This window comes from Macaca thibetana, chromosome 16, assembly GCF_024542745.1.
Source record: "Macaca thibetana thibetana isolate TM-01 chromosome 16, ASM2454274v1, whole genome shotgun sequence".
NCBI classification, from domain to species: Eukaryota; Metazoa; Chordata; class Mammalia; order Primates; family Cercopithecidae; genus Macaca; species Macaca thibetana.
In genome coordinates, this window is record NC_065593.1 from 29491338 (window position 1) to 29509291 (window position 17954).

General features: G+C 49.0%; 1 long non-coding RNA gene across 1 annotated transcript; it reads right to left on the reverse strand.

Annotated features, from left to right (window-relative positions):
* Window positions 1-2443: 2443 nt before the first annotated feature.
* Window positions 2444-15811, reverse strand: LOC126938844 (uncharacterized). The gene is made up of 3 exons (XR_007720184.1): window positions 15161-15811; window positions 10148-10283; window positions 2444-2898 (listed from the first exon to the last, which is right to left on the reverse strand). It is a non-coding gene; the product is annotated as an uncharacterized LOC126938844 (long non-coding RNA).
* Between the last annotated feature and the right edge of the window lie 2143 nt (window positions 15812-17954).

The following is a 17954-nucleotide window of genomic DNA, read 5'->3' on the forward strand; positions in this document are numbered from 1 at the left end:
TTACATCTAGGAGTAGCCACAATGCTCAGTTTTGGCCAGTGGGATGTGAATGAAAGTAGTGGGTGCTATCCAAGAAGTATCCTTGATGGGAGTGTCCTCCTTCCTGCAGGTGGACTGGGGATGTAATAGCTGGAGCTGGAGCAGCCATCTTGGTCCATGAGATGACAAGGTAAAAAAGTCAGGGCATTAAAATAAAAAGGGGTTTCAGTACCTGACAACACCATAGAGGAAATCCACTATGCCAGCCCTGAACTTCTCACCTGCAGACTTTTCATGTAATTTTGGGTCTCTGTTACTCACAGTTTAACCTAATTCTAACTGACACAGTGCTCTAGAGTGAATACCAACACATCAGTTAGAAAGTTATCACAGGCAAAGAATCCAGGCAAAGGGTAATGGTAGCTTGGACTGGGATGGTGGCAATGAATATTGAGAAAAGTGGGTGGATTGGAGGGATATTTTGGAGGTTAACTCTATGACTTGGTGTTTGTGAGAGAGTACGAGGGGGTTAGAGATAACGAGTCCTAGGGTTTTCCTGGTTCCAGACATGAGCAAAGGGGTAGTGGTGGGACCTAGATGGGGTTTTTAGGTTAGGTGAACATATACTCTGTTCCTTGTTTCCAAGTAGGGACTGCGATACCTGGTATGAGGCCTACAAAGGCCCCTGCTCCCATGCAGGAGACTCTGAACTAGCTTCCAAACACACTTCTAGACTTATCTCTTCAGTAAATCTTCTTGGATTATTCCTGCATACCCCCCCCAAAACCACTTGATTTATTCTATACTCTTGATATGCCCAACATCTGCTTTTCTTGTTTCATGTAGATCTCAGCAAATTTCACTGAGAACCAACTCTGTGCTCTGTGTGTGACAGAGATGGCTTGATGGGGGCAGAGTTAACTCCGGCGCTGTGTTAGACACCAAGAATAAAAATGAAAATGAGCAATGAACAACCTCAGGTAGCTCACAGCAAAGAAGTCTGATTAGTAAACAAATATTGTCAGCACCATGGGATCCATCCAATGATAGTGTGCTCTGGGTGCTTCATTTTTCCAAGGAAAGTGGTTGTCCTTGGTAAAACCTGCAGGGTGCCTGCAGGGTTACAGAAGTCATCACAGATGGGGGTGCATCTGGACCAAGTTTTGAAGCTGAGATGAGGGCAGACATCCCTGGGCAAAGGTACTCTCCTATACAAGGACATTGAATGAGGAATCCATGTCATAATTTAAGAGAATTCTTAGCAGATGGGTATTGTTGGAGAGAGAGTTTTCACGGGTTTTTTGTTTGTTTGTTTGTTTTTTGCAAAAGAATGGATTGGAAACTCAAGATGTGGTCAGGGTCCATGTCAGAGGGAACACTGTGAGCCACACTAAGTGGTTTGTACTGTAGGCATGTGCAACAGAGGGGATGGGGGTGAGGAATTTCAGTCAGGAGAGTAAAGATATATAACAAAACAGAAATTCTGATTGCAATCATTGCTAACATTTACTGAGTGCTTTCTTATGAGCCAAGACTGGTGCTAAGCAATTTATCAGATAACCTCATTTACTCTCCACCCAGTAAGATAAGTACTATTAGTATCCCCAGGTTCACAGATGAGGAAACTTAGATCCAGGCAGATTATGTAACTAGCTCAAGGTCATACAGCTAATAAGTGGTGAAGCCAGGATTCTAACCAGAGAGGTCCGCCCCAGAGCCCATGCCCTTAGCCATGATGCTAATGCTAAAATTCCCTCTCATTGCTTATGTAATGAGATGTGTAATGAGATACATTACTGTGCGACTATGCTTTAGGACATTCCGTATGAGGAGGTAAGGAGGAGGGAATTGCAGAGTGTTTTGTACAAAAGGAGTTTTCAATAAATATATCTGATTAAGGGAGAAATTGCAGTATAAAGAAATACGGGATTTTAGATGGCTAAAATTAAAACACATTTTAAAGAAAGCATGCTCAACTCCCCATATTCCCAGGGAAGAAACTGAGGCTCAAAGAACGGGTCACAGAGAGAGTTGGTGGCAAGGTCTGGCTCTGGGGCCTGACTCTGATATTTTTCTTACACTATCGGGGCAATTTAGCAGTCTTCATAGTCTATTCCTTACCACCCTACACAGCATTATCTTTCCAAGGTCCTGGCAAATTGTACTCGGTCTCTGGAAGTAAGAGAACAACTTTGTTCTTTTTCTTTTTGAACAGCAGAGGTCCCAGAAACAAAGCCAGGATTGGCCCCAAGAAACTTGATGCGCACACTGCAAAGTCTGAGACAGCAGGGAGTCAGTCGAAGGAAAAGCAAAACTCTCCCCAAAGCCGTCATTGTGGGGAGGATTTTGACCACAAAAGAAAAAAAGAGGAACAGGTCAAATAAAGAGCTCCAGCCCAAGTCCCCAAATCTCAAAGTGAGATCCAGTGAGTCTGCCCTGAACAGAAACTGCTTACCCTCCCCGGTCAAGGTAAAAGTCAAGGAGACAGGCACCCAGGCTTACCGTAGGGAAAACTGAGTTGGAACTCTGCACCCACCCAAGCCATCTCTCTGTCACACACACGGACACACACGCACACGCACACACACACACACGTGCACATCATCTTCCCTCATCACCCCACGGGGTGCCCAGGACCTTTCTAGTGTCTGCAAATGGAAACATATTAAAGACGCAAGACATTTAGAATAATGCAAATGCCTAGAAAGGACACCACAATATGGGCTTCTTTCTCCTCCCTTGACATGTTGTGACTAAGTTGGTTACATGTCTGCTCTATGCTCTGTCTGAAAGGGTAGCCAGTGGTGTGGTGTACAGGAAAGAGCACTGGACTGGGATCCATAAGGTTCTGGTCCTCTTAGCATTTGCTGTGTGACCTTGGGCTTCCTATTTCCACTTTCTGAGCCTCAGTTTGCTGATCTGAAAAATACAAATAAACAAACAAAAAATGGTCTTTCCAGTTCTAGGAGCTGATTAAAATGGAGCAGCCTCTTCACTGCCCCCTCCCAACAAATACCTATTGCCCCCTGCCTTTGCTCTTACTGTTCCTCCTACCAGAAATGCCCTCCCACCTGCCCTCCACCAATTCAAATCAAAGCCCAGTTTTCTCCAAGAACCTTTCCCTAATTATCCCCACAACTATGTGTTACTTACTTGGAAGCTCCCCAGCAAGTCTGTGCTATTTCCCACACACATTGCCTTACAATCCTTCATGCATAAATGGATTATCCTTCTAATTGGACAGTGGTATGGTTTGGATCTGTGTCCCCACACAGATCTCATGTTCAGTTCCCAATGTTGGAGGTGGGGCTGGTGGGAAGAGATTGGATCATGGGGGGTTTCTCATGAATTGTTTAGCACCATCCCTCTTGGTCCTGTCGTTGTGATAGTGCGTTCTCATGAGATCTGGTTGTTTAGAAGTGTATAGTAATTTTGGCCAGGCGCGGTGGCTCATGCCTAAAATCCCAGCACTTTGGGAGGCCAAGGAAGGTGGATTACCTGAGGTCAGGAGTTTGAGATCAGCCTGGCCAACAAGGTGAAATCCTGTCTCTACTAAAAATACAAAAATTAGCCGAGCATGGTGGTGCACACCTGTAATCCCAGCTACTAGGGAGGCTGAGGCAAGAGAATTGCTTGAACCCAGGAGGTGGAGGTTGCAGTGAGCTGAGATCATGTCATTGCACTCCAGCCTGGGCAACAAGAGCAAAACTCCATTTCAAAAAATAATTTTTAAAAAGTACAGTTTTTTTTGTTTTTTTGTTTTTTTTTTTTTAGATGGAGTCACGCTCTGTCACCCAGCCTGGAGTACCGTGGGGCAATCTCTGCTCACTGTAAGCTGTGCCTCCCGGGTTCACACCATTCTCCTGCCTCAGCCTCCTGAGTAGCTGGGACTATAGGCATGTGCCACCACTCATGGCTAAATTTTTTTTTGTATTTTTTAGTAGAGACGGGAATTTACCATGTTAGCCAGGATGGCCTTGATCTCCTGACCTCGTGATCTGCCCACCTCAGCCTCCCAAAGTGCTGGGACTATAGGCGTGAGCCACCGCGCCCAGCCGTGTATAGCACTTTTTAACAACCTGCTCCTGCCATGTTGGATGCCTTGCTTCCTCTTTGCCTTCTGCCATGACTGGAAGCTTCCTAAGGCCTCTCCAGAAGCAGAAGCCACAATGCTTCCTGTAGGGCCTGCAGAACCATGAACCAATTAAACCTCTTTTCTTTATAAATTACCCAGTCTCAGGTATTTATTTATAACAGTGTGAGAACAGACTAATACAGACAGCAAGCTTCTCCAGGGCTATAACCCCATACCAGTGCCTTTACATTGTAGAAACTGTGCCCTGCTGTGCACCTGTACTTAGTAAGCATCTGGATCCACCCTCCCCTTCAACCCCCTCTATTGGGTGAGGTTCAGGCTCCACGCTGTCTACAGGATAGTGTCATTCATTTTCTCGGCAAATATTTGTTGAACACTTACTATGTGCTAGATGGTGGTAGGTACAGGAGGTGCAACAATGAATCAGTCATAGCCCCTGACTTCAAAGACCTCTCAGGCTGACATTCAAGGTCATTTACATTTGGTCCAGTCTCACCTCTCAGTATTCTCCTTCTCAAACCTCCTCCAGCTCAGGACGGTTCTTCTATCCCTCCTTGATTTTACTCATGCTAAATCCTTTGCTGGGGACCCCTCTCCACTCTTCCCCAACCTTATAAATCCTAGAGTATGAAGAAGAGAAAGAAAAGAAAGGAGAGAGAGAAGAGGAAGTGGAAGACGAGAAAGGATTATCAGAAAATATAAATCCAGCCCAATCTTCAAGGGTATAAGGAAACCTTGAAGTTTCCTATACCAAACTCTATCCTGTTGGTTAGGATCTAGATGCCTGCTGTCCACTGAGAAGGTCAGTGTTGGGGTCGCCTAAAGGTGAAGTCCAGGCAACTTCTCATTCATCCTGGAGATGACCCCCTGCCCTTACCATGCACCACTCATCCTCCCTCCTGGTTCACCCTTCAGCCACTCAGGCTGCTAACTTATTCCTTGTGCCTTTCTGCTTCACTCGAGTGAGGCAGCTAAGGCAGAAAGCCCAGGTGAATGGCTGGCTAAGCCAGTGAATAACGGACAAACCTACCACCCCTGGTATTTTTCCCTAATTGGATTAAGAACAAAATACAACTCCCCTTTGTTTCTTCCTAATGCACGCTACAGATCAGTGCTCCTAATAATTAGACCCCAGCACTTACTATGCAGGAACACAGGGAGGCCAGTGGGCTGCATCTGGAGACACATTCCCTCTCTTTGGGCCAGCACCAAGCCCCTGTTCCTATTCACTGCCCAGCCCTGTATCTAGGGCACATTCTCATGAGAAGATAAAAATGAAGGCTCAAACTGCAGGGGACAGAAGAGAGGCATTAGGCCTCTTTGTGGAGCATTCACTTCCCCTGACCTGCAGTCACATCCCTGAGCTCTTGGAAGGGAAGACATTGTGCTGGGGCGTATAGACTCGAGTAGCTCTTGGCTATAGGGGTAGAGGATACCCTAACCCTAACCCTAACCCTAACCCTAACCCTAACCCTAACCCCCACCTAACCCTAACCCCCACATTCCCTACAGATTAATCCCCCTCTCTCCCCTGATTCCCAGCCAAACTTCATCCATAGCCACCAATACACTCTGGTGAGGGGGGTTAGATCTAAATCCTTCTCCATCTGATTAGGAGTTCCTGATGGGAAAGAACTATGGCTCCCCAAATAACTCCAAGCCCCCAAGACTCCTCATGCCTTCACACTGGGGCTTCTGTGACTGGAGGCCTTTATCCCTTTTTTCAGGCTGGAGAACCCACACAACAGGGCACTTCCTCCCCCATCAGATAAGGAGTTCTGTTGGGAAAAGGTCTATTCTCTCTCACAGGCTGGAACTTTCCCCAGGACAAGGCCTACTAGATTTGGTTAAACAGGTATTTGCTTAACTCCCACTGTGTGCTGATGTGCTGGACACTTCCTTGAACAAAGACTGAGACCTGGTCCCGGCCACAAGGAGGTGACAATGCAGAGGAGACACGGCACCCTGCATAAGACCAGCAGCTGAGGTCGGGGTCAGCTCTTCCCATCCTGACAGCCATCTGAAGGAAACAGCTAAGAGATGGATGCATCCAGAACAGGGAAGCAGGGTCTGGCCCCTTTCTGCACTGGCTGGGCAAGTCCTGTGACCTTAGTTTTTTAAACCATAAAATAGAAATGGCAGAGCCTGCTTCTTCAGGGTGTGAGGCTCCTGCAAAACAACAGCTAAAGCCAGAGGGTTGGGTGCTGACTCAAGCTTGGGGGGCTGGGGAGGAGCCCTGGCTTGCAGCATGTGTCCATTTCCTTGATTTCAACACTCCCCTCAAGACTCGTTCCAAGATACCAACGTGATGTCCCTGAAAAGGCAGCAGGGAAGAGGTGTGCCAGATTGGCTTTCAGGAGCTGGTGTGAGCCAGCCCCAGCACTTCACCCCTTAGAACATACTATATGCTCAGGAAATGGTGAGCTCCATTAGTACCTGATCAGGACATACCTAGCCCCCTATTTTTTCAAATGTCTGAACATCACCCTCAAACAGGATATGAACAAGCTGGAGCATTTTGGAGAAGGATGACCTAAGGATGCAACGGTAGACTGGCTATTCACCAAACCGTGTCCCATTTCCTCTTGGGCACACCACCAGACTCTATTTGCAGCCTCTTTTGCAGGTAGGGCAGCCATGTGACTAAGCGCTGGTCAAAGGAGTGTGGGCAAGTATGACGTGCATCCCTTCCAGACACAACTCATAAAAACCTCGCAGGCAACCTTCAGGTTCTCTCTTCCCCATGCACTGTCTAAATGGAGAGGAAAGAGCCCCAAGATGGAAGGAAACAGGGATGTGGGATCACTGCACAGAAAGTTGTCCACTGAATACCCGCACTGGACAAATACGTGAGTGACACACCAACTGCTGGTAATTAAACCACTGAGATTTGCAGACAGTGTCTTTCTTACAGCAGCTGGCTTATCCCAACTAACACAGGTTAGCTCACAACCTCATCACATGACAAACAGCTGAGAAACTGTTGCCCTGTAGAGGAGGAGGTTCCACAGAAAACATTGTACATTGTCCTTAAATACTTTATCCATTACCATAGAGCCAAGTGACATGAGACAGCAGCTCTACGGCCAGTGGGAGGAAATTTCCGGGGATGTAGATTACAGCTCCACACACAGGAAGGTAATGTTAACAGAGCTGCCAAGAGGTAGAACGGGTGACCTTAAGAGGCAGCAAGCTTCTATTCCTGGCTGTGCAAACAGGTGAGAATGTTGCAGAAGCCACACGAGCATCAGCTAGCAGCTTGACATCAGTGACATATCGCAAAAACATCCTCAAGACCTTAGATTCTGTGATCTTATGATCTGTCATCCCCAACTAGGATGCTGCCTCCTCCACCAGTCTAGGATCTCCCTAGGCCTGGGCTCGACACTCTCAGGAGACAAAAAGCCCTCAGGACAAGAATCCTAACTCTTTTTCTTTTTTTTTTTTTTTTTTTTTTCTTGAGATAGGATCTGGCTCCATCTCCCAGGCTGGAGTGTGGTGGCGCCATCTTGGCTCATTGCAACTTCTGCTTCCCCGGGCTCAAGCCATCCTCCCACCTCAGCCTTCCAAGTAGCTGGGACTACAGGCACACATTACGATGTCCAGCTTATTTTTTTTTTTTTGTATTTTTTGTAGAGACGGGACTAACTTTTTTTCAGAATCTGCCCTAGCTGCCCCTGGCCTCAGCACCCGCTAAGAGCCCCATGTTCAAATGTGGGGGCCAGGCTTAGTGTTTGGGAAAGACCTGGCTACTGGGGAAAGCTGGATTTGAGCCCCCAAGATTCTACACTCCTGAGCACGAATATGTGGAGAAGTCTAAGTAGTGGGGAGGCAGAGGGAGGGGCTTGATCTGAAAATTAATTTGCGGTGGAGGAGAGGAGGGCTGGCTGTTCCCATGTCCGGCAAAATCTGTGATCTTCAGTTCTCTCAGCATTACCCAAGGATGAAGGCTCAGCAAGAGAGGCCTTGGCTCATCTCTCTGGAGGCCTTTTGACCTGACAGTCTGGTCTGTGTTCTATCAACATGGGCGCCTGTGCACGAACACACACGAACACACACACACAAGACTTTTCACCTCGGTCCTGGCCTCCAGAGAGAGGCCTGCTCTCTTCTCAAATATTTCCCAAAGCCAAGCTCCCAAAAGCACCCTGAGATTTCCAGAAAATCTGGGGGCTGGGCCTGGGGAAGTGGCAGGGAAAATCCGCAGAGAAGAAAGCTTCAGGGCATTTTCCTGTAAGAGTCATTAAGACATATTAAATTCTGACGCTTCCTCCCCCTGCCTATGCCAGCTTCACCTCCACGCAGGCCTCCCCATCGCCACGTACAGAACATTAGGGCCAAATTGAATTAGAATAATTAACTTTTGGTCACACTTTTAATTTGGTGCAGGAAATAAGAGAGCTAATGGAGATTAAACAAGGCTCTGACTCTAGAGACCAGCGTGGAAGCTGCACGGGGACGCCCAGGCTCTGGAGTGGGGCAAAATAAACAGCCAGAGAAAAGAGACTGAGGCAGATGTGTGCTGTGTGAACTGCCGTGTATGTGCGTGTTTGTTGATGCCGTATTTGTGCTTGTGTTTGTGTGCACTTATATATGAAAACATGCTCTGTATCATGTCGGTAAACATGTACGCTGTGCATGTACACACGTGTCTGAAGGTTTGCACACATGAATGTCTCTTTGTACATATGTGAGTAGGAGTGTGCATGGGTGTATACACATTGCTTTAAACCCTGGGCAAGTAAAGCTCCTTGATTTTTATAGAATCCTAGCAGCTCTGACTTAGAAGCCACCTTCATAAATATCTTCAAACCCAGTGTCTCCCCACCTGCTGCTAGAATCTCTTCTACAACATTTTCCCCAGGAGAGCACACAACATCTGCCCACACTCCTACACTGATGGGGCATTCACTACCACGGAAGACACCCCGTGGAGCTCTGATTGTTAGAAGTACTTCTTTCCTGCAACATTCACCCAGAGCCCTAGATCCAACTCCAGGGTCACACAGAACAAGCCCAATCTCTCCCCCTGGCATCCCCTGAACGTGATGACTGTTCCCTTCTTAATAGTCTCTTCTCTGAGTTGGAACTCCCCCGATTGTCTTCTAGGACTTCACATGACATGTGACATTGGCACACGGCACCTAACACCCAATCACATGCCAAAGCATGAAGAGTCCAGCTGGGATGGCACTCATGCCCGTGGGTGCTTAGGGACCACCTGCTCAGGCCGTGGTCAACTCAAACGTCACATGCATCCGAACATCCGGTCGGATTTATGAAAATGTAGATTCCCAGGCCCTTCCCCAGGGGCTCTGATTCCGAAGGTCTGTAAAGGGCACTGGTCCTTGGCATTTTAAACAAGCAGCCAGATAGTTCGGATGCAGGAGCCTATGAACCATCATTTGCCATGGTCCCATGGTCTCATTTTACAGATAAGGAAACTGAGGCCCACAGAGAGGAAGAGATGCTCAGAGTGAATTAGAGCCTAAGCCAGAGCTGCATCCTGTCTTCTACTCCCTGGTTCTGGTTCCTCACACCAACCCCAGGACAGATAAACAGAGACTTCACCCCTGCAAGCCCACATTCCCCTGGGGGAGCCCATGCCCACCACCACCACACAGGCAGGCCCAGATCTAGAAGAGAAGCATCCTTCCGCAAATCCCACATTTCCATCTGGTCTCACAATTATCTCTGGCCAGGGTGTCAGGAAGAAAGAGACAGGGATCCGCAGCCCTGTGTCTGCTAAATAAAGTGTCCTGCACCCCGGAGGAGATGAGCTTCATGGAGGCCACTGCTACATTGGAGGGAAATTCCCATCAGTGAGTGAGAAGCAGATTGGGGTCAGGACCCCAATGAGGATGCCAAGGTGTGGGGAAGGAGCCAGGCAAGAGAAGGCCATCCTGGAGTTTCCAGTGCAACAAGACTAGACTTGCAGGGTCTGGTGGCAGCCAAGGCCTTATCCCCGCTGAATCCAGTTACCTCCCAGAGGGCCTGGCCACGTGCATTGGCCACACTGCCCTGCCGCCATCTACCCAGGGGCCCTGATGGCCTGTAGTCATAAATGGATACCGGAGAGGAGAAGTGAGGACCTCAGATCACACAGCTTTTCAGTCCAGGCTCCCAGCTCCTGGTCCGTGTCCTTTTCACTGCACCACCCTCATGCCTTCTGCAAGAAGCCAGCACCAGTGGGAATTGTCACAGGAGGCTAGACGATGAAGACAGACAAATAACAAGCCTAATGTCAGACCAGATCTGCTCCCAACAAGGTCACGATAAAATCAAAGTCCCAGAGATCAGGACAGGAAAAATTGTGTTTCACCACCAGTGACCTTCCTCATTACCCGCTGTCATTGTCTCCCTGTCCTGGTCCCCAAGACACCCCTCACTTTCTAGGATTAAGTGAGAGTAAGCAGGCACCTGCAAAATTCAGAGCTCTGTGGGTACTGAACACAGGAGAACAAAACAGAAGAAAAGGGAATTTTGCTTCTTTTGAGCTTGCTTCCTGATTTCATTTGGCCTGAGGTCTTATTTCTCTTAAGCCAATGTATTCCATTTCCAAGGCTGTATTGAAGGTGAGATTCCCCAGAGGAAAAGTGAGGCATCGCTGACCGCTTCTCGAGTCACTCGCTGTCATGATCACTCACCGCCAATACCATTCTCTCCCCAGCCTTGACCCCCCAGCTCTCTGCTTAAAATGTGTCTACCACTAGAGAGCTGACAGCGGTGGGGCTCTGATCAAACAGTGAGCGAAGAGTGAAATGAGGGAGGGGACAGCAGGCTCCAGCCCCCTCCCCACTCCACTGCAACAGCAGGTGTAGAGGACCGGACTGGGTAAGTCTGTCTATCTCTCCAGCTGCTGGGAAGGGTGCAAGTGACGAGGGCAAAGACGGATCCCCGCCCCACCTATGGGAACCGGTTGGTGGCTTGGCGGGAGTGGGTCCCATTGGGAAATGGGTGCTGGTGTTTCTGTCTAAGTTCCACCCTCGCTGAATGCTTGGGAACAAATGGCTCATTTCTCAGTGTCACGTCCCTAATTTTCTCCCCTGGCCATCTCTCTGGTGAATGCAGGGGAGGAAGATGAGAAGTGGACAAGAGACATCAAGGAAGTGTCACTATCTTAAGGTCAGAAGCACAGGGTGCAGGTGCTGCCTGCAGCTCACTACGCACATGACCCTGGACGGGTCCACTTGTCCTTGGAGCCAGTCTTCCCTATAGTTGTAGTGGTGGCTTATTCCTGACCCTTGCATGCCCTGACGCCTCACATTCTATTCCCCTTCCACTGGCATCTTTCTTTCCTTCCCCACGTCCTGTCTTTGCCCCATGATGAACGTTGAAGGAAAATCCTGAGTGCTAGAAAAGGCATGTGCTCAGGACACCGACTTCTCCAGTGATCAGGGGAGGCCCCTGAGAAAGCAACTTGGTATCTGAAACCTGAAAGGTGAGTAAACCTGAAAGGTGAGTGGGGCTTGCTCCAGAAAGAGGATTGCAGAGGAGTGTTCCAGGGGGAAGAAATAGCTTATTCAAAGCCTTGAGGCAGGAAATGGCTTGACTCATTTTCTCAAGGACTAAAGAGAGCCCCCAGGGTGGGGATGGGGATTCTGCAGGTGCGGCCAAAGGGTCAGGCCCCTGCCTGCTGGTGCAGGTCCTTGAATGTGGTAGTAAAGGTTTTGAATTTTATCCTGAGAGTGGCTGGAAGTGACTGAAGGGTTTCAAACAGGGAGAAACTGGAGAAGATTTGCATCTTTAATAGCCCACTCTAGCTGCAGCCTGAACGCAGACACAGGAGACCTGTTAGGAGGCTGTGAGAGGGCCGGCATGCTGGCTCGTGCCTGTAATCCCAGCAGTTTGGAAAGCCAAGGTGGGAGGATTGCTTGAAGCCAGGAGTTTGAGACCAGCCTGAACAACATGGCAAGACCCTATCTCTACAAAAAAAATTAAAACTATTTGCTGGGCATGGTGGCGCGCGCCTGTAGTCTCAGTCACCCAGGAGACTGAGGTGAGATTCTCTCACCTTGAGACCAGGGGGGTGGAGGCTGCTATGAGCCAGGTTCACACCATTGCACTCCAGCCTAGACAAGAGAGCAAGACCCTGTCTCAGAAAACAAAAGAAAAACAAAAACAGAAAAGGAAGCCATGAGAACAGTCCTGGAGAGAGGCAATGCCAGCTCAGACCCTGGTGGTGGCAGAGGCGACAAAGAGGAAAGGAGGGAACCAAGATGCTGTATCCTTAGGAGGAACCAACAGGCCCTGGAATTTCCTAGATGCGGGAATAAGGAGAGGGTACCTGGGGAGACATCAGGCCCAGAAGCGCACGTGGGGGTTGCACAAGCAGGCAGCGTCTGTTTGGACACCGAAGCTCCCACTTTCTGCATAAGCTCAGTCAAGCTCCTTAACTACTGTGAGCCTCAGGGGCCTTGTCTATAAAAAGGGGAAAATGCCTCCTAAGCTGGTGTGATGATTTAAATTAAATTGTATTGGTATGAACAGTGCTCGGCACCTAATATGTACTTTACAAAATTGCTTTCCTTGCCCTCCCTTCTATGTCTAGCTCAGAAGCTTGCCTTGCAGGCTCAGCCCTTTCTTCCCTCTGGGGCGTACAGTGTGGCGGCAAAGGTCACCCACCCCCCTGAACCCCTTACCTCCTACTAAGTACGACTCTCTGCCAGAGTAGGTACTGAGCTTTTTCATCTTGCCCCTCATGGAACCTCACTAACAAAAAATGCATCTCCCCGATCCAGTTCTTGCCTCCTTCACACTAGGCTCCACCCAGCCATCAGAGCCATGGTGTTAAGATGTAAGGTCATGGCACTGCTCTGCTCCAAACCCCCCAGTGGTCTCACTCAGGATAAAAGCCAGAGTCGGAGGAATGGTCCACAGGGCCTAGGCTGCTCTGCTCCTTGTCTGTCTGCCTTTGTCACCTCCCACTCTCCCCTGCATTCTTTCTCCCCCAGCCATACTGGCCTCTTTGCTGTCCCTCACTCCTGCCAGGCCTGCTCCTGCCTCAGGGCCTTTGCACATGTACAGATACTCCCATGGCTTCCTCCCCGCCTTCAGTTCTTTACTCAGATGTCATCTGCTAGGTAAGGCCTTCCCCAGCTATCATCTTCAAATTGCACCGCAGATACCCCAACCCCCTTCTGTACTTTACTTCTTTCTCCGCAACACTCATCCTCATTAATAATGCTGTATATCTTATTTAGTTAGTTTGTTTTTTGTCTCTGCCCTCTAAAATGCAGTCCTTGAGAGCAGGGATTTTTATCCGTTTGGTTTACTGTCATATTACTCAATACCTAGTGCGGTTGCCTGACACATATTGAACATTTGAAAAATGAATAAGAGGAGAGAGAAAGGGAGGGATGGAGGCAGGAAGTTGCTGCTTCTTAAAGTCCCTAGTTGCTATCAGAGGCACTGGGCATCTCATATAAGAGCAGGTGTCAGCTGGGCACAGTGGCTCACACCTGTAATCCCAGCACTTTGGGAGGTCAGGACAGGAAGATCACTTGAGCCCAGGATTTCGAGATCAGCCTTGGTAACATGGTGAAACCCCATTTCTACAAAAAAATACAAAAATTAGCCAGGTGTGGTGCCATGCACCTGTACTCCCAGCTTCTGGGGATGCTGAGGTGGGAGAATCGCTTGAGCCCAGGAGGTGGAGGTTGCAGTGAGCCGAGATTGCGCCACTGCGCTCCAGCCTGGGCAACAGAGCAAGACTCTTGCAAAACAAAAAGAGTAAGTATCCATTTGTGGTCAGGGTTTTAGGTGAACAAGAAGCACACAGTTAATTCTGAGCATTCAATGCTCAAAACTAACTGCAGTGAGCATTCTGGCTCTCAGAGGGGAAGAGGCAAGTTTCCAACCAGGGGCAAGATTTATACCAGGCTGGCATAAATCACAAATTTGCTGTACTTCCCCAGTGACCTCCACCCCCACCCCAGCGTGAGAAGACATACTAGACACAGAATCCAGAGCACCTTAGCACGTCCCTGGTTCCTGGGCCACTCAATGAAGGTGCTTGCTCTATGCTATTAAGACGCACAGAGCAACATCAGCCTTGTTAGTGAGGCCAGTCCAGGTGCAACCACCCTGCCTTTGGCAGGTTCATGGGGCTCCGGATTTCACTGTATCTCAATGACCCTCCGCTTTCCTGCCTTTAAAATGTGGGTGATAATAGTCACCATCCATTCTACCCCACCGGGTTTTGGCAAAGCTCAAGTGTGTGTGAAAACATAAACTTCTACACAATTATTTTTCTAGTCCCCTTTAATCTCTAAATTTTGCAAAAGGAAAACTCGTCTCTCTGGATCCCCTTGCTTGCTGTCTTGCTTTGTGTCTTTGCCTCTCTCTCTGTCTCTCTCTCTCTCTCTGTCTCTCCCTCTCGCTTTTTTTTTTTTTTTTTTTTGAGACAGAGTCTGGCTCTGTTGCCCAGGCTGGAGTGCAGTGGCACAATCTTGACTCACTGAAATCTCTGCCTTCTGGGCTCAAGTGATTCTCCTGTCTCAGCTTTCCAAGTAGCTGGGAGTACAGGCGCCCACCACCACACCCGGCTAATGTTTGAGACAGGATTTTACCATATTGGCCAGGCTGGTCTCAAGCTCCTGACCTCAGGTGATCCGCCCACCTCAGCCTCCCAAAGTGCTGGGATTACAGGTGTGATCCACTGCACCCAGCTAAATCTCTCTTTTTAAGTCAAATTTTACGTCTGTCTAACTGAGCCTCCCTTTGTGTCTGTGTGTGTGTCCACAATTCTCCCTCCTCCGTCTCTGAGTGTCTCTGTTCCTGCTTTCCTTTCTCTCTGCCTCACTCTGTATATCTCTGTGTGTCCCTTTCTGTCTCGGATTCTCTGTCTGTCTTCTTTGCCTTCTCCCTCTTCTCAGTTTCTCTTTTGACTCCATCTCTCTGCCTCACTGTCTGTCTCTGTATGACTATGTTTCTGCCTGAGTCCTACCATCTCTCTCCCTCTCTGTCTCTGTCTCTCACTTTCTCTTTCTGTCTCTATCTGAATCTATGGGTGTATCTCTGTGTGCACTCTCTCTCTCGCCCTCTCGCTCTCTCACTCTCTCGCTCTCTCCCTACCTCACTCACCTAATTGCTTCCTGTCTCTGCAGTTCGCGGTGAGGATTTATGTAACACACAGACAGGAGTGGCAGTAGCCAATCTGAAAGGCTGCTGGCAGACATAAGAACTTAATGCTACACCAGCCTTCAGGAAAATGAGCTGTGATCCCCCTGAAGCCTCCTATGCTCAGGGCATCCCGGATCTTCTTCCTCCTCCTCCTGAAAAAGAGAGAGACAACTCTTTAGACAGACCCCTCGTGCCCGTGCTGTGTTCAGGGACCTTTGCATCCCGGCATTTGAAAGGTCTGACCCTCCTAGGCAGTTAGATTCACAGCAAAGCTCCACTTCTAACAGAGATAAAACTGGGCCTGCAGTCAAGATACCTGGGGTCTCACCCCCACTTGATTGGAGGCCTCGGGTAGATGAGGACCCCATTCTGGGCCTCTGTTTCCCCATCTGGAAAATGGCTCCAGCACTCTAGGATTCTAAGAAACCTGGGGCATCCCGCTGTACGGGAATGAAGGGACCCTATGTCACACCTGGGAAAATGGTCAGTGCCTCAGCAGACGAGGCATTGGGGCCGACACAATAACACAGATGCAGAGAGAAGGTGCTGAGAGAATGACTCAGCAGCCAGAGGGGTGGAGAGTGGACTCCAAGAGCAGAGGCAACGAGGAAAGCCTTCTCCCTCCCCTGTGGCTGGGGCCTGCTGCCTGTTCCTACGCACATGGCACGTGCCGGTCCCACCCAGCTAACCAGGTTTGGTGTGGGTCATGAGCGCCTCTGGTCCTTTTTCAGACAGCAGCAGCCAGAGACAAAGTAGGAAGGGCAGGGAGCGCACAGGCACCTGAAGGAAGGCAGCGGGGAGAAATAAACATCGATCGAGCATCTGCTCCGTGGCTTGCTCTGTGCAAAGTGCCGGAACTGAGCCCTGCTCAGAGCCGTTAAATAACCTGGCTGAGATTGAAGCCCACGCTTTCTAGGCCCCCCAAAACTGTGTTTTTTCTGCAGCCGTGAGGACTTTTAAAGGAAGAGAGAGAAACCTCCAAAAAGGAGAGAAGAGGCACCTTGCAAGCACATTTTTCCTACTGTACACGTCCCCAGTCGTCATCCTCCTCCATGAAGAAAGGTGGGTAGGTGGAATTGCTTGGTCTGCAAAAGAGAATCTGGAAGTATTTTGAGGGAAGCACTCAATTTCTGTTTACAGGTACTTGAAGGGTTTACATCAGGGAGGCAAAAAAAAAAAAAAAAAAAAAGGTCACTAGTTCCACAAAATAGAGACAATGGACTCAGACCAGCAAGAGAAACTTGGAGCAGATTCAAGGAAGGACTTCCTGCGTGTCAAAGAACTGGTTCAGGCTTGAGTTCACCCTTGAAAGTTACTTAAGTAAAAGAGGTCTTTTACTCTTGGTACTTTTTCAAAAGATCAAAATCCTCTGGAAAGGTGCTAACTTGTGTGGACACAGAGGATTGAGCCAAATGACATGTTGGAGGCTCTTACAACTCTTGGGCATCTATACATATTCGCAGGCACACACACACTCAAAGCCTGAACATCCATGTTTTTCCCTGATGAGGCTCTGCAGCCCACTGCAGCTCAGCTTCCCAGCCCCCACCCTCAAATCCCTCTGTATGGCGGGGACTGCCAGGGAGGGGCCCTCTGTAGGCTGATGGGCAGGGTGTCCCCACAGACAGGCAGGAAACCAGAGCAGACATCACTATCTCCTCATCGCTCCAGGCAGCCACCTCCAAGCCCTCCTGCCTTTCAGGAAGCCAAATCAGGAAATTAACTGGGAGCCAAGACACCTCCAGACACCTGCCTGGAAATTCAAACCAGGAGCTGGTTGGGGGCTGGCTTGGGAGAAGGACAGAGTGGATAAGGGGGCTCCTTGTAGTGGGGCAGTGGGCACATGCAGGGAGTATGTGCCAACCCTTTTTAAGGGGCTGGGTGTCACAGATAACCAACATGAGCTGCCTGGGATGGGACCATGAAGGACACAACCAGCTTATTCTGGGGAGTATACTCCACCCAATAGCAGGAGGCCCCATACTGGGAAACCCTGGCAGCAACTTGGTGATTGGTTCTGCAGCTGCTCTACGTGAAATCCTCCAGGGGATGCAGACAGAGGGGACAGAATCAGGAGATGGAAAGAGGCTGCACTATACCACTATACCAAGGCAAGCACAGGTTTTAGAGCCAGACAAACATGGTTCAAACCCACCATTTGTCACTTACAAGTCCGGTAACTTTATATCTCAGTTACCATCAACTAAATGGACATAATAATAGCAACCTGCATTCATCAAGGTAGGCCAACTGTTCCAACAAAAAATCCTAAAAATCTGCGTAGTTTAACATTATAACACCGTATTTCTTCTTCTTACAGTCTAATATGGAGGTGGCAGCAGGGCTGAGCTCCATACAGTCACTCAAGGACCCAGGAGCTTCTCTTTAGACCATCCCAGGGCTTTAACTCCACTTCTAGACCAAGGTTTCTCAGTCTCAGTACTGTTGACATCTGCTGGATAATTCTCTATTGTGGGGGTCATCTTGTGCATGGTAGGATGTTTAGCAGCATCCCTGTCTAGTCTACCCACTAGACACCAGTAGCACTCCCCCAAGTTGTGACAACCAAAAATGTCTCTAGACATTGCCAAATGTCGCCCCATAGGCAAAATTGCCCCCGGACGAGAATCATTGCTCTAGATCCTTTGCGGGATCCTCTGCAGCTAGCCAGCAGAGGAAGCAGGAAAGAGTGCAAAAGCCTCACACAGGAGGTCTGAGGGGCCCGCCTGCACACCATAGTGTGTGTTGCATCTGC